Genomic DNA, 12,523 nt, shown 5'->3' with positions numbered 1-12,523 from the left:
GTAATATATTTTATTGGAGAGAGACAAGCTTTTGAGCTACAGCGAGCTTGTTTTCATCTATACATTTCAGCTGGTTTCTTTGCGTGTTAGCAGTAATCTGCATTGCAAAGGTGGCATGAAATAGCTAAACTAACAGAGAAGACAGCAGGGACTGGTCTCTCCAGACAGCAGCTGAAGCATTCAGTCGGGCTCTGACTTGTAGCTAATGGTGAATATGCCCTCTAGCGTTAGCAGCCGGAGTGACTTTCTCGAGCATGCAGGGAAGGGAGGTAGCAGGAAGCAACCCTGAGCCTATCGCTCTCCCCAGAGGCTGAGGAAGCTTCTCCCAGCAGCGGGCTGGGTTGCAAGTAGGGGAAAGGGAGGGACGAGGGAAGAGTTTGACATCGCCCTTTCTTCCCTGCCTTCTGCAGGCCTGTACCCTGCTGGTGGATGATTTATTAGCAATGGGGAAATGTTGACCCCAGCTGAAGAAGCATGCTGCAAAAAGGCCCTGGCCCCTTGCAGAAGCAGCATGCATGCTGCTGTGACCCCTGGCTGGCCATAAGCTGGTGGCCAGCTGTAGAGGGGGTGTGAAATATTTCCACAGCCACGGAGGGGAGTGTCTCACTCTCCTAGGGCTGGCTTTCTTCCTGGCAGCACAGAGCTGAGGGTGGAAACAGCCTATTGCTGAAGGACCAGTGCCCTGTCCTAGGAGCTTTAGCCAAGTGCCTCCAAGCATGGGAATTGATCTCCAGTGGAAGTGCTGCAGGTGGGACTAGAAGATAGCTAAGGACTGAATGAGCATAGAGGACAAGTCCTATACTCCCCCACTCAGCCAGAGGAGTACACCCATAGAGGCAGTCCCTTTAATGGCAGGCTAGGGATGCACCAGCTCACATTAGGCGTAGATGAGGTCTCAACACTGCAGTCATCTGTATAGGCCAACTGGAACTTGATGTAGCTTCCAGTATAACAGCTGTCACCTGCTCTGCCATGCAGCCCACAGCAGTAAGGGTGCTTAGCCAGCCAGCTCTTACATTCCTGCTCTTATTTTCTTTCCCTGGAAATTATTTTCTCTAGCTTAGTGCAAGCCAGGACAGCACCTTCCTTGCCAGCACAATACTTCACCTTGCTCTAGTGTGTGCACCACGAGGATCTCCAGGCACCTCACAAACACTACTGATGGGGAAACCCAGGCAGAGTGCAGCAAAGCATCTTGCCCAGGGGCAGAGGAGCCATGTGGCAGATAGGGAGCAAGTACCTAGGGGTACATCTACACTACAGGGGGGAGTCGATTTAAGATACGCAAATTCAGCTACGTGAATAGCGTAGCTGAATTAGACGTATCGCAGCCGACTTACCCCGCTGTGAGGACGGCGGCAAAATCGACTTCTGTGGCTTTCTGTCGGCGGCGCTTACTCCCACCTCCGCTGGTGGAGTAAGAGCGCCGATTCGGGGATCGATTGTCGCGTCCCAACGGGACGCGATAAATCGATCCCCGAGAGGTCGATTTCTACCCGCCGATTCAGGCGGGTAGTGTAGACCTAGCCTTGATCTCCTTGGTCAGTGTGTTTATCCTTTAACCACCTGGGCCACCCTCTTTCTCCTTTTTCATGTCTGAGCTGTTTTGTGCATAAAATACATTCACTTTTGGTACTAAGCTGGTGCAGACAGGGGCGGCTCTAGCTTTTTTGCCGCCCCAAGCACAGCAGGCAGGCTGCCTTGGGCGGCATGCCTGCGGGAGGTCTGCCAGTCCCGTGGCTTCGGCGTACCTGCTGCCGAATTGCTGCCGAATCTGCGGGACCAGCGGACCTCCCTCAGGCAAGCTGCAAAAGGCTGCCTGACTGCCGCCCTCACAGGGGCCGCAGGGCGCCCACCACGGCTTGCCGCCCCAGGCACGCGCTTGGAGCATTACTATGCATTACTAACTACTGCTCTGTTCCCTGTACACCAGGAGGTATACACCACTCACCTGCTGCACCCCGTCTTCTGCAGCAATGAAACTTCCTTCTCATATAACTGGGCCCAATCCAAGAAGAAGAAATAAATTTCCTCCTTTCATTTAGTCATTTTGCCTTTTTTGTTTGTTTGTTAGCTTAGATGTGATTTCTTCCCCTCCCCTCCCCACCCATCCACCACTGCTCAGCCAGAACTGAGCCAAGGGCTTGTAGCCTGCTGCGTTCCTCCAGGCCACCTTCCTGCTTCCAGTCTGCGAGGAAGGTAGGGAACAGAGCCTATCAGATCGTCTCTGCAAGTGACGTTCTCCGGCTGTCTGGCGCAAACTGGACTGACCAGCACGTCAATCCAGCGCTGGCTCCTTCAGCATTGGGGCAGTTACCATTACCCATCTTCATCTTCCCCAAGACAAACAGGTCCAGCTGGGTGAGTGGTTGCAACCTCTCCTCCACTGCCCTGAGACAAAATCATGGGCATCAGAGCCTACCCTTTGGGTTGGCCTGGCCCTAAGCTTCAAGCTGCTTTTTACTGCCTGTTTCCGTGATGCATCCTTCCACCCTACTGAACCTGCCTATGATGGGTCCCATTTCCTCAGCCTCTTTGTATATCTGCAGTGATGCCCAGTCTTTCATAATTCTCTAGCTATAGAGTGTGGGGGTTAGAAAGAAATTCCTAACCCCCCCACTCTATGGCCAGGTTATCCCATAAGTGCCTGCTGCAGCGTATCTTGCATTTTCCTCTGAAGCAGCTGCTGGCTGCTGTCAGAGACAGGACGAGTTGGCTGCTGGGATTTGATCCAATAGGGTATTTGTTTTGTTCACCCCACTGCAGCCTCTGCAGACCTGTGCCATCACCCAGTGCCTTGCAGCCTCACTTCCTGGGCAAAGAGGTTTGCCTAGGGCTCTGACACATAACAGGAGGCAACGACGTGTCCCCTGGGGGCTGGAAGCAATGTGGTCTGTGCCAAAACACCGAATGAGATGGGAAAGTGTCACGGAGTGTGGGGGGACACAAGGCCCTGCACCCCCAGCTCCCTGCAATTCACCATGACTCTCAGCTAGCCAGTAAAGCAGAAGGTTTATTTAGACAACAGGAACACGGCCCAAGTCAGGTCTTGCAGGTACAGACAACAGGACCCTCCTCCCTCCCTCCCCCCCCCGATTAGGTCCATCTTGGAGTCCCAGGGGCACCACAGCCACATGCGGGGGGGGATCAGAGCCCCGTCTGGGCTCCCCTCCATTACACCAGAAACCTCTCACTCCCTCCAGCGTCTCCTCCCCCAGCCTTTGTTCAGTTTTCCCGGGCAAAGGTGTCACCTGGCCTCCGACTTCTTCCTGGGTTCTCACCTTACATGCTCAGGTATCTTCCCTCAAGGCCAGCCTCCTATCCCCCAATGCAGACCGTCCCAGCCAAAACCCTCTGCCTTCCCAGGCCAACACTCCCCACTCAGCAGTCAAAGATCACATTAAGAACAGTTCCAGTTCATCACAAAAAGAGAGTTGGCTCTGGAAGAAACCTCAGGCCTATCCCATAACAGGGAGATAGGTGTGGCTTGCTAGGGCAACTATGAAGGGACCACCCCATTCTGTGATGCAGGAGAGAGGGGTTCCTGCTGCAGAAAGGGGAAGTGGAAGCAGTAGATCAAGCCCCACCTATCCTCGATGGAGTCCCCACTATCCTACAGCATCTGGGTGATCTGCTTCATCTGTTGCTTGTGGAAGTAGTCAAGTGCATGCGATACATGGTGGCGTCCCTGCACCGCTCTCACAGGTCACTGCTCGAAGTCTTCTCCACCAGCTCCTTTAGGTTCACAGCATTGCTGGGGGCAGGGTTGGTGCCTGTGCCAACATGCCAACCTGACCATTCTCACCCCCAGGCTTGAGTCCTGACACCAGCCTCATAGAATCATAGAATATCAGGGTTGGAAGGGACCTCAGGAGGTCATCTAGTCCAACCCCCTGCTCAAAGCAGGACCAATCCTCATCCAGATGGGGAGAGAGGTGGCACTTTGAACTGCGCACTGTGAATGGCTGACCCTTCCCTATGCCCTTGGGTCCCGCTTGCTAATACAGCCATGACTCTCAGCTTTGCTAATCCTGCTGTAGGGGGGGTTATCTTCACTTTGGCTTCTACCACTACTTTACTACTCATAGACTGAGGGAAATATGCAGCTTCCTCTGAGCAGTAACCCACTCAGCCTGGCAAACATAAGTCCACCATTAACCGGTTGGAGGCTGATGCTTTCCCAGATGTTTAAGTCCTTGGGGACTGTGCAGTTGCTCAGGGTTTGGCTAGGGGATAAGATCAAGTTATGGCCCTGGCATGGAGAGAATCCTGGTCCCGCCTCACTCCAGCTGGTAAATCCCTACTCTATGTGCACCCATCCTGTTGCTGTTGGGGCCTGACTCCTTTCTCAAAGTGGGTCACATGGAGCACGGGTGGGGAGAAAATGGCCCAGGGGTGAGCAGCAGTGGAGGGAATGTGGATCAACAGGCTGAGGTGGGTATTTTCCTGAAGGGAGCAGAACCCCAATGACCAACCTGCTGCTGCTTCTGCTGGGGTGAGGGGTTGGCAGCCGCCTGCGTATGTGGCCACTCTTGCTCATCCCAGTGTAGCTGGGGCTTTACAGAAGCTGGTGTGGGAGCACAGTGTAGACCGGGGGTCGGCAACCTACGGCACATGTGAGCCAATTTTTCACGGCACGTGGCGGCGGGCTGAGCGGTTCAGCCCACTGCTGCTCTGGGGTTCCGGCTGCTGGCCCCACTCAGCACCCACTGCTGGCCTGGGGACTGAGACCCCGGCTGGCAGGAGCCGGCAGCTGAAACCCCAGAGTGGCGGCGGGCTGAGCCGCTCAGCCCGCTGCTGGTCTGGGGTCCCAGCCACGCTCAGCCCACTGCCGGCCTAGGGTTCCACTCACTCAGCCAGCAGCGGGCTGAGCAGGGCTGGTGGGGGGCTGAGTGGCTCAGTCCGCTGCCAGTCTGGGGTGCCGGCAGCACTCAGCCTCCTGCCAGCCTGGGTGAGCAGAACCCCAGGTCGGTAGCGGGCTGAAGGGTCTGGCGACTGGGATCCCGGCTGGCTGGAGCTGGCGGACGGAACCCCAGACCAGCAGTGAGCTGAGCGGCTCAGCCCACTGCCAGTCTGGGGTCCCGGCCACTGGCCCCACTCAACCCACTGCCAGCTGAGTGAATGGAACCCCAGACCGGCAGCGGGCTGAGCAGGGCCAGCGGCTGGACCCCAGACCGGCAGTGGGCTGAGCAGGGCTGGTGGCTGGAACCCCAGGCAAGGATCCCAGGCAAGGATTACACTAAATTGATAAGATCTGCATTTTAATTTTATTTTAAATGAAGCTTCTTAAATATTTTAAAAACCTTATATACTTTAAATACAACAGTAGTTTATTTATATAATATAGACATAGAGAGAGCCCTTCTACAAACATTAAAATGTATTACTGGCACGCGAAACCTTAAATTACAGCGAACTTGGCACACCACTTCTGAAAGGTTGCCGACCCCTGGTGTAGGCTATCCATTGCATGATGCATGCTCATCCCTGCTTACGCATCTCCCCAGCCTCCCACTTCTTGGGCTGCTCCTCTGGTTGGGGGGAACTTTGCATTGTCAATGCAAACTGTTTCCTCCTCCCCAACTGCCACTTGCAGGCTGGTCACTCTTGTACCATGGGCATTTTGCCTTTTAGGAGACCGTGCCCCTTGCCAGGCCACAGGTCTGGGCTGAAGAGAGCAGAGAACGGCTTCCTGAGCACAATGCAGAAGGAGCAAAGTGCAGAGACTCATATTTTCTCTGGCCAGAATGAGCTTCAGAATATCCTGCTGCTGCCTCAGCATCTGCAGGGAGAGAGGAGGACAGGGTGTGAGTGTTGGGGTGCAGAGGGTGGGTGCTGGGGGTGGGAAGGTGTTTTCTTACAGGTAGACTGATCTGGAAGGTGGCAGGCGTTCTCCTCAGGATGGCAGGGTCCACGTTGTGCAGTCTGTTGCTCAGCATTATCATCTTCAACACAATCAGACACGCAGGTTGGTTACCTGTTGCCAGTTGCAGCCTCTGAAGCTTGGATCTGGTGGGAAGTGCTGTGATTTGATCTGCTGCAGCTCCCCCTAGAGGTAACAAACTGGTACAACAAAGCACCAAGCCAGGTACAAAAACACTCGCTAGGCTCCCAACAACAGTATTGCCAACTCCAAATGTTCAAAAATCATGTTAGGCTCACCAAAAATCATGAGATTGGCTTTAAAATCATAAGATTATGTAAAAATAATAGATTAGGTGTTCTTTTTTATTTGTCCTATGCTTTTTGAGCCTTGAGGGTGCACTAGGGTCACATTTTTAAGCTTTCTTCACAGCCATGAGGGCTAGAAACTTACTTTTTCTTTAAGAATGAAGGCTGAAATCATCACATGTCCACTTGACTCCAGGAGCTGGGGCTTTAAGGAAAACAATCATTATTATGAGACTCATGACAAAATCATGAGAGTTGGCAACACTGCAACAACTTCCCTCTCTCCTGTCTGTTGGTACCTGGCAGTCAGATCTGCTCTCCAGCCCATCCCAGAGGCTCATGAACTGGGCTTTGATCATGGTATTGACTTCATGATCAGCGCTGGAACAGTTCTGCAGAAAAGAGCCTGTCGGGGACAGGAGCAGAGGTACAATACTATAGCTGGAGCTCCTGCCTCCCATCCCCCTACCCCACTGACAACCTTATCCCAGCACTTCATCCTGACACCCCTAATTTGCCCCTCTCTGCAAAAATGATGCCATGGTGCCTAGACAAGAGCATCTATTCTAGGACATCAGTATGGGGTCAGGAGACCCAGGCTCTAGTCCCAGCTGAGCTGGCTCTGCCATGGATTCAGTATGTGGATTTGGGTGAGATGCATCCCCTCTCTGGGCCTCAGTTTCCCCATCTGTAAAAGGAGCTAATTATATCCATTCTGTACAGCAGTTTGAGAGCCATGGGTGAAAAGGGTGATCTAATGGGCTGTTACTGTAGCATTAGACCCTGCAGGCATAGGAACCCTTTGCTTCCAGCCCCCTGGGAGGCATCATGGTCCTGTGGTCTGAGCCTAGGAGCTAGTATTCCTGGGTTCTAATCCCAGTTTTGCCATTGCCTTTCTGTGGCCTTGGACAAGTCATTTAATCTCTCTGCATCTGCTCCCTGTTTACCTATTTTATCAATGAGGATGATGCAGGGCTGGATCTTGGTGACCAGTAAGAAAACAGCTGCTGTGAGCTTCTGTGATTCCCTGTACCACTTGTCAGTCAGGGAGGATGCCTGCAGGTGTATAAACTGGCATCCTGAGGCCTGCACGATTGCCTTGGCAAAATGGGTCTTCCCATAGCCAGGGAAGCCATACAGAAGATCCTGCAGGGAGAGATACATCAGCACCGCCTCACAAGCTGCCCTTTCCCATCCCTGAGAGCCCATTCTTACCAGGCTAAAATCCCAAAGACGTGCTCAGCTAATTGGACCCCATCTGACCATGCCAGGACCAGGAGGGGAAGGGAGCTACACTGCCTCTTAATCAAACAGATTTCTAGCTAGATGCTCTCCTTGTTTGCATTGGATGGGCAGGACCCTCTCCCAGTGCAGAGTGCTCTGCTGCTACTGGAGAAGTCCCAGGGTAATGGGGATCCTTGGGGTTGTTATCAGCCCGAGTGAACATCAGGCCTTGGGGATGAATGGATGTCCCACTCAGCCTTGCCTCCTTTGGCAGGAAAGGGTGGCTCTGTGCAGAAAACTGATGGATCTTCATTGATTAAAACCCCACCAGTGGAGGAGGGGGAGGGTCCATTCCTGACCTTGCCTCAGAGCTTAGTTCCTCAGATTGAGTGTGGGGAAAACAAGGCACTTTTCTGTCCCCTCCCTACCCGACCTATCACCTAATCAATTCATTTACATTTCCCCATAGATAGCTACAACTTTGATTTATCATTTACCTTTTAAAAAAAATAGTTCTTTCCAAAAAGATGATTATAGATAAGCATGAATAGCTGGTACACCTCTATCCCGATATAACGCTGTCCTCAGGAGCCAAAAAATCATACTGCGTTATAGGTGAAACCACGTTATATCGAACTTGCTTTGATCTGCCGGAGTGCGCAGCCCCGCCCCCCTGGAGTGCTGCTTTACTGTGTTATATCCAAATTCATGTTATATTGGGTCGCATTATATCGGGGTAGAGGTGTAATTGGCATTAAATAGTGTGTGGGTAATTCATTATTGATTATATGGGGGGGGCATTATGGAAGACTTCCCCCCTCTATCTATTCCATCTCTCTCAGCATGCTGCCACCTCCTTATTCTTGGTCCAGCTAGGAAAGCTTCCCCATCTTTCTTATTGCTTTCCCACTTATCATTATGACCTTTTAGTCCCAATTAAACAAAAGGCCTATGAAGCTTTCAACAGCCCAGTCCATAAAAGCCAAGGGTGCAGGGGGATTTAGGTTTGCTCCAGATAGATCCCGCCTCTCCCCCAAAAAATCCAAAGTGTGAGTAGATCAATTTACCCTCACTAAGAACTGCATGTAGCATATTCTATTTCTTAAGGGGGAATAAAGGGCAGAAATTCCATTTAACTCTAGTATGATTTAAAATTAAAGGTACTGAATTGTGACATTTTGTTTCCTGTAGATATAATTGTAAAACTGTAAGCTCTTTCTTTTTGTGTACAATAAAACACAGGTTGAAAGTCTTTTGCCTAGAAGATTTATTTACATCTCTATGGATAAAAAGAATAACCTTGAGAACACACTACACTGATGTGTTGACAGCACCTTAGCACATTTCAGTGAGCAGGTAATTCCCTTTCTGATGCCCATGCAGGGGATATCTATTTACACTGGAAACTTTTGTTGTATCTTTTGGCCATACTGGCCCAGATCCTCAAAGGTATTTAGCCATCACGGGAGTGAGGGGCCTAAAAGCCTTGGAGGATCTGGACTGCTGTCTCTTGGCTTCTTTTTCCCGTCAGTGGAGTCCGGCTGTGCAAATGGGAAATCGCTGCCTAAGACTGGGAGAGGCCCAACTCCTCCCTGGGCTGGTGATGGGCTCTGCCAAAGGGCCTGGCATGGCACCGTGGTGCTGGGGATGAAGGAAGCCAGGGTGGGCTTGGTACTAGAACCTGGGCAGCAGGGATGGGGCCAGGCTGGATGCTGTGCGGAAGCAGGTGCAGGCAGGCTCTGTGAGCTGCTGAGGGACAGCAGGGAATGGTTTGGTCCCCACCTCCCCATAGGAAGAGGCCAGGGTGGGCGCAGTGTAGGGGCTGCAGTGGGAAATGGCCTGAGAGGTGAGCTCTGCCCCTTGCACCTCCGGGGTCAGGTCTACTCAGCACGGGCCCCACTGCCACCATGACACCAGGCACCAAAACAGCCCCGGGCACAAGGACTGGACAGAGCCCACACGGGGCCACCAGGGGGCGGGGCTTAGGCCGGGCAGGAATGGGTTTGAGAGGGAGGGCGTTCGGTGTGAGGGAGGCTGAGTCAGCTCGAGGCCGGGCTGGGGCTTAGAGTGAGAGGACGGCGGGCGCCAACTGTGAGGCAGCACTGAGAGAGAACCACATGCCCAGGCGGGGGCCCTGGTCTTCAAAGCGCTGACGCTGCTCCAGGCCCTCAGGGAAGGGGGAGCCCAACGGGGAGAAGCGGCAGAGGGAGGCCGCCCCAGCACTCAGAGCCACCGGCAGCCAGCAGAACCGTGCAGGAACCCCCCATCCCGGAGCATCAGGAAGGTTGGTGCCAGACGGAACAAGCGCCACAGGCTGGGCAGGGGGGCTCGGACCAGGCTCTCACATGGGGGCAGAGCTACGGGGCTGCGACTGAGGCAGGAAGGGGTGGAAGTGCCATGAAGAGGGGCGTGGGAAGCAGCGAGAGGTGCCACCTGAGAAAGAGGAGCGGGTGGCCGGGTTGTGAGGAGGTGACAGGAGGGGCAAAGGCAAGGCAGGAGTGAGATGGCGGGAAGCAGCTGGGCTCTGGCAGAAAGCTCTGAGGTGGCGAGAGCCAGAGCGTGGGTTGAGCGGTAAAGCGCGACGCAGGGCACTGAAGCAGGAGGTGCTGAGGTTGCTGCAGAGTGGGAAGGGACGATGCTGAGGGGGTAGGAGGAGGCTGGGGGCAAACCCAGAAAGGGGGTACGAGTGGAGGGAAGGGCTGGGCTTGAGGCAGGAAGCGCTGAGGTAACTCAAGGAAGGAGGTGGGGAGTGTCTGACGGGGCACCAGAGGGCAGGGCTCCAGCCAGGCATGGAGAGGTCAGGGCATGAAGGGGGTTCACGTTCAGGCAGGAAATGCCAATGTCACCGGAGGGGGTGAGGAAGGGGATTCGAGGCAGCAGGCTGGGCAAATACCTGAGGCAGCATGAGTTGGAAGATGGGAGTCGGGTTGAGGGGGGAAAGATCTGAGGTAGAGCAAGTGAGGTAGGGGGGAGTGCTCAGGTGATGCTGGAGGAGGGGCTCAGGGTCTGGGCGGGAAAGGCAGAGGTGACGCTGGAGGAGGGGCTCAGGGTCTGGGCAGGAAAGGCTGAGGTGATGCTGGAGGAGGGGCTCAGGGTCTGGGTGGGAAAGGCTGAGGGTGACACCGGAGGAGAGGCTCAGGGTCTGGGCAGGAAAGGCTGAGGTGATGCTGGAGGAGGGGCTCAGGGTCTGGGTGGGAAAGGCTGAGGTGATGCTGGAGGAGGGCTCAGGGTCTGGGCGGGAAAGGCTGAGGTGATGCTGGAGGAGGGGTTCAAGGACTGGGCGGGAAAGACTGAGGTGATGCAGGAGGAGGGGCTCAGGGTCTGGACGGGAAAGGCTGAGACGACACTGGAGGGGGCTCAGAGCCTGGGCGGCAAAGGCTGAGGTGATTCTGGAGGAGGAGCTCAGGGACTGGGCGGGAAAGACTGAGGTGACCCCAGAGGAGGGGCTCAGGGTCTGGGCAGCAGGGCCGGCTCCAGGCACCAGCTTAACAAGCAGGTGCTTGGGGCAGCCAAGGGAGAGGGGCGGCACCTGCGGCAATTCGGGGGCAGCAGGGTTGTCACTCCCTCTAGGAGCGAAGGACCTGCCACTGAACTGCCGCCGCCGATCGCGGCTTTTTTTTTTTTTCCCAATTGCCGCCACCGGTCGCAATCACAGCTTTTTTTTTTTTTTTTTGCTTAGGGCAGCAGAAATGCTGGAGCCGGCCCTGCTGGGCGGGAAAGGCTGAGGTGATGCTGGAGGAGGGGCTCAGAGCCAGGGCGGGGGCTCAGGGTCTGGACAGCAAAGGCTGAGGTGATGCTGGAGGAGGGGCTAAGGGACTTTGCGGGAAAGACTGAGGTGATGCTAGAGGGGCTCAGGGTCTGGGCGGGAAAGGCTGAGGTGACACTGGAGGGGGCTCAGACCCTTGGCGGGAAAGACTGTGGTGTCACCGGAGGGCTCAAGGACTGGATGGGAAAAGCTGAGGTGATGCCGGAGGAGGGCTCAGGGACTGGGCAGGAAAGGCTGAGGTGACGCCGGAGGAGAGGCTCAGAGTCTGGGTGGGAAAGGCTGAGATGATGCTGGAGGAGGGGTCAGAGCCAGGGTGGGGGCTCAGGGTCTGGGCGGGAAAGGCTGAGGTGATGCTAAAGGGGCTCAGGGTCTGGGCGGGAAAGGCTGAGGTGACGCCGGAGGAGGGCTCAGGTTCTGGGCGGCAAAGGCTGAGGTGATCCCGGAGGAGGGGTCAGAGTCATGGCGGAAAAGGATGAGGTGACCCCAGAGGAGAGGCTCAGGGTCTGGGCAGGAAAGGCTGAGGTGATGCTGGAGGAGGGGCTAAGGGTCTGGGTGGGAAAGGCAGAGGTGACGCTAGAGGAGGGGCTCAGGGTCTGGGTGCGAAAGGCTGAGGTGATGCTGGAGGAGGGGCTCAGGGACTAAGCGGGAAAGACTGAGGTGATGCAGGAGGAGGGGCTCAGGGTCTGGGCGGGAAAGGCTGTGATGACACTGGAGGAGGGGCTCAGGGTCTGGGCGGGAAAGGCTGAGACGACACTGGAGGGGGCTCAAAGCCTGGGCGGCAAAGGCTGAGGTGATGCTGGAGGAGGGGCTCAGAGCCAGGGCGGGGGCTCAGGGTCTGGACAGCAAAGGCTGAGGTGATGCTGGAGGAGGGGCTAAGGGACTTTGCGGGAAAGACTGAGGTGATGCTAGAGGGGCTCAGGGTCTGGGCGGGAAAGGCTGAGGTGACACTGGAGGGGGCTCAGACCCTTGGCGGGAAAGACTGTGGTGTCACCGGAGGGCTCAAGGACTGGATGGGAAAAGCTGAGGTGATGCCAGAGGAGGGCTCAGGGACTGGGCAGGAAAGGCTGAGGTGACGCCGGAGGAGGGCTCAGGTTCTGGGCAGCAAAGGCTGAGGTGATCCCGGAGGAGGGCTCAGAGTCATGGCGGAAAAGGATGAGGTGACCCCAGAGGAGAGGCTCAGGGTCTGGGCGGGAAAGGCTGAGGTGATGCTGGAGGAGGGGCTAAGGGTCTGGGTGGGAAAGGCTGAGGTGACGCTAGAGGAGGGGCTCAGGGTCTGGGTGGGAAAGGCCGAGGTGACCCCAGAGCAGAGGCTCAGGGTCTGGGCGCGAAAGGCTGAGGTGATGCTGGAGGAGGGGCTCAGGG

This window comes from Chrysemys picta, chromosome 2, assembly GCF_011386835.1.
Source record: "Chrysemys picta bellii isolate R12L10 chromosome 2, ASM1138683v2, whole genome shotgun sequence".
In the NCBI taxonomy this organism is placed as follows: domain Eukaryota; kingdom Metazoa; phylum Chordata; order Testudines; family Emydidae; genus Chrysemys; species Chrysemys picta.
This window is presented reverse-complemented; position numbering follows the sequence as displayed.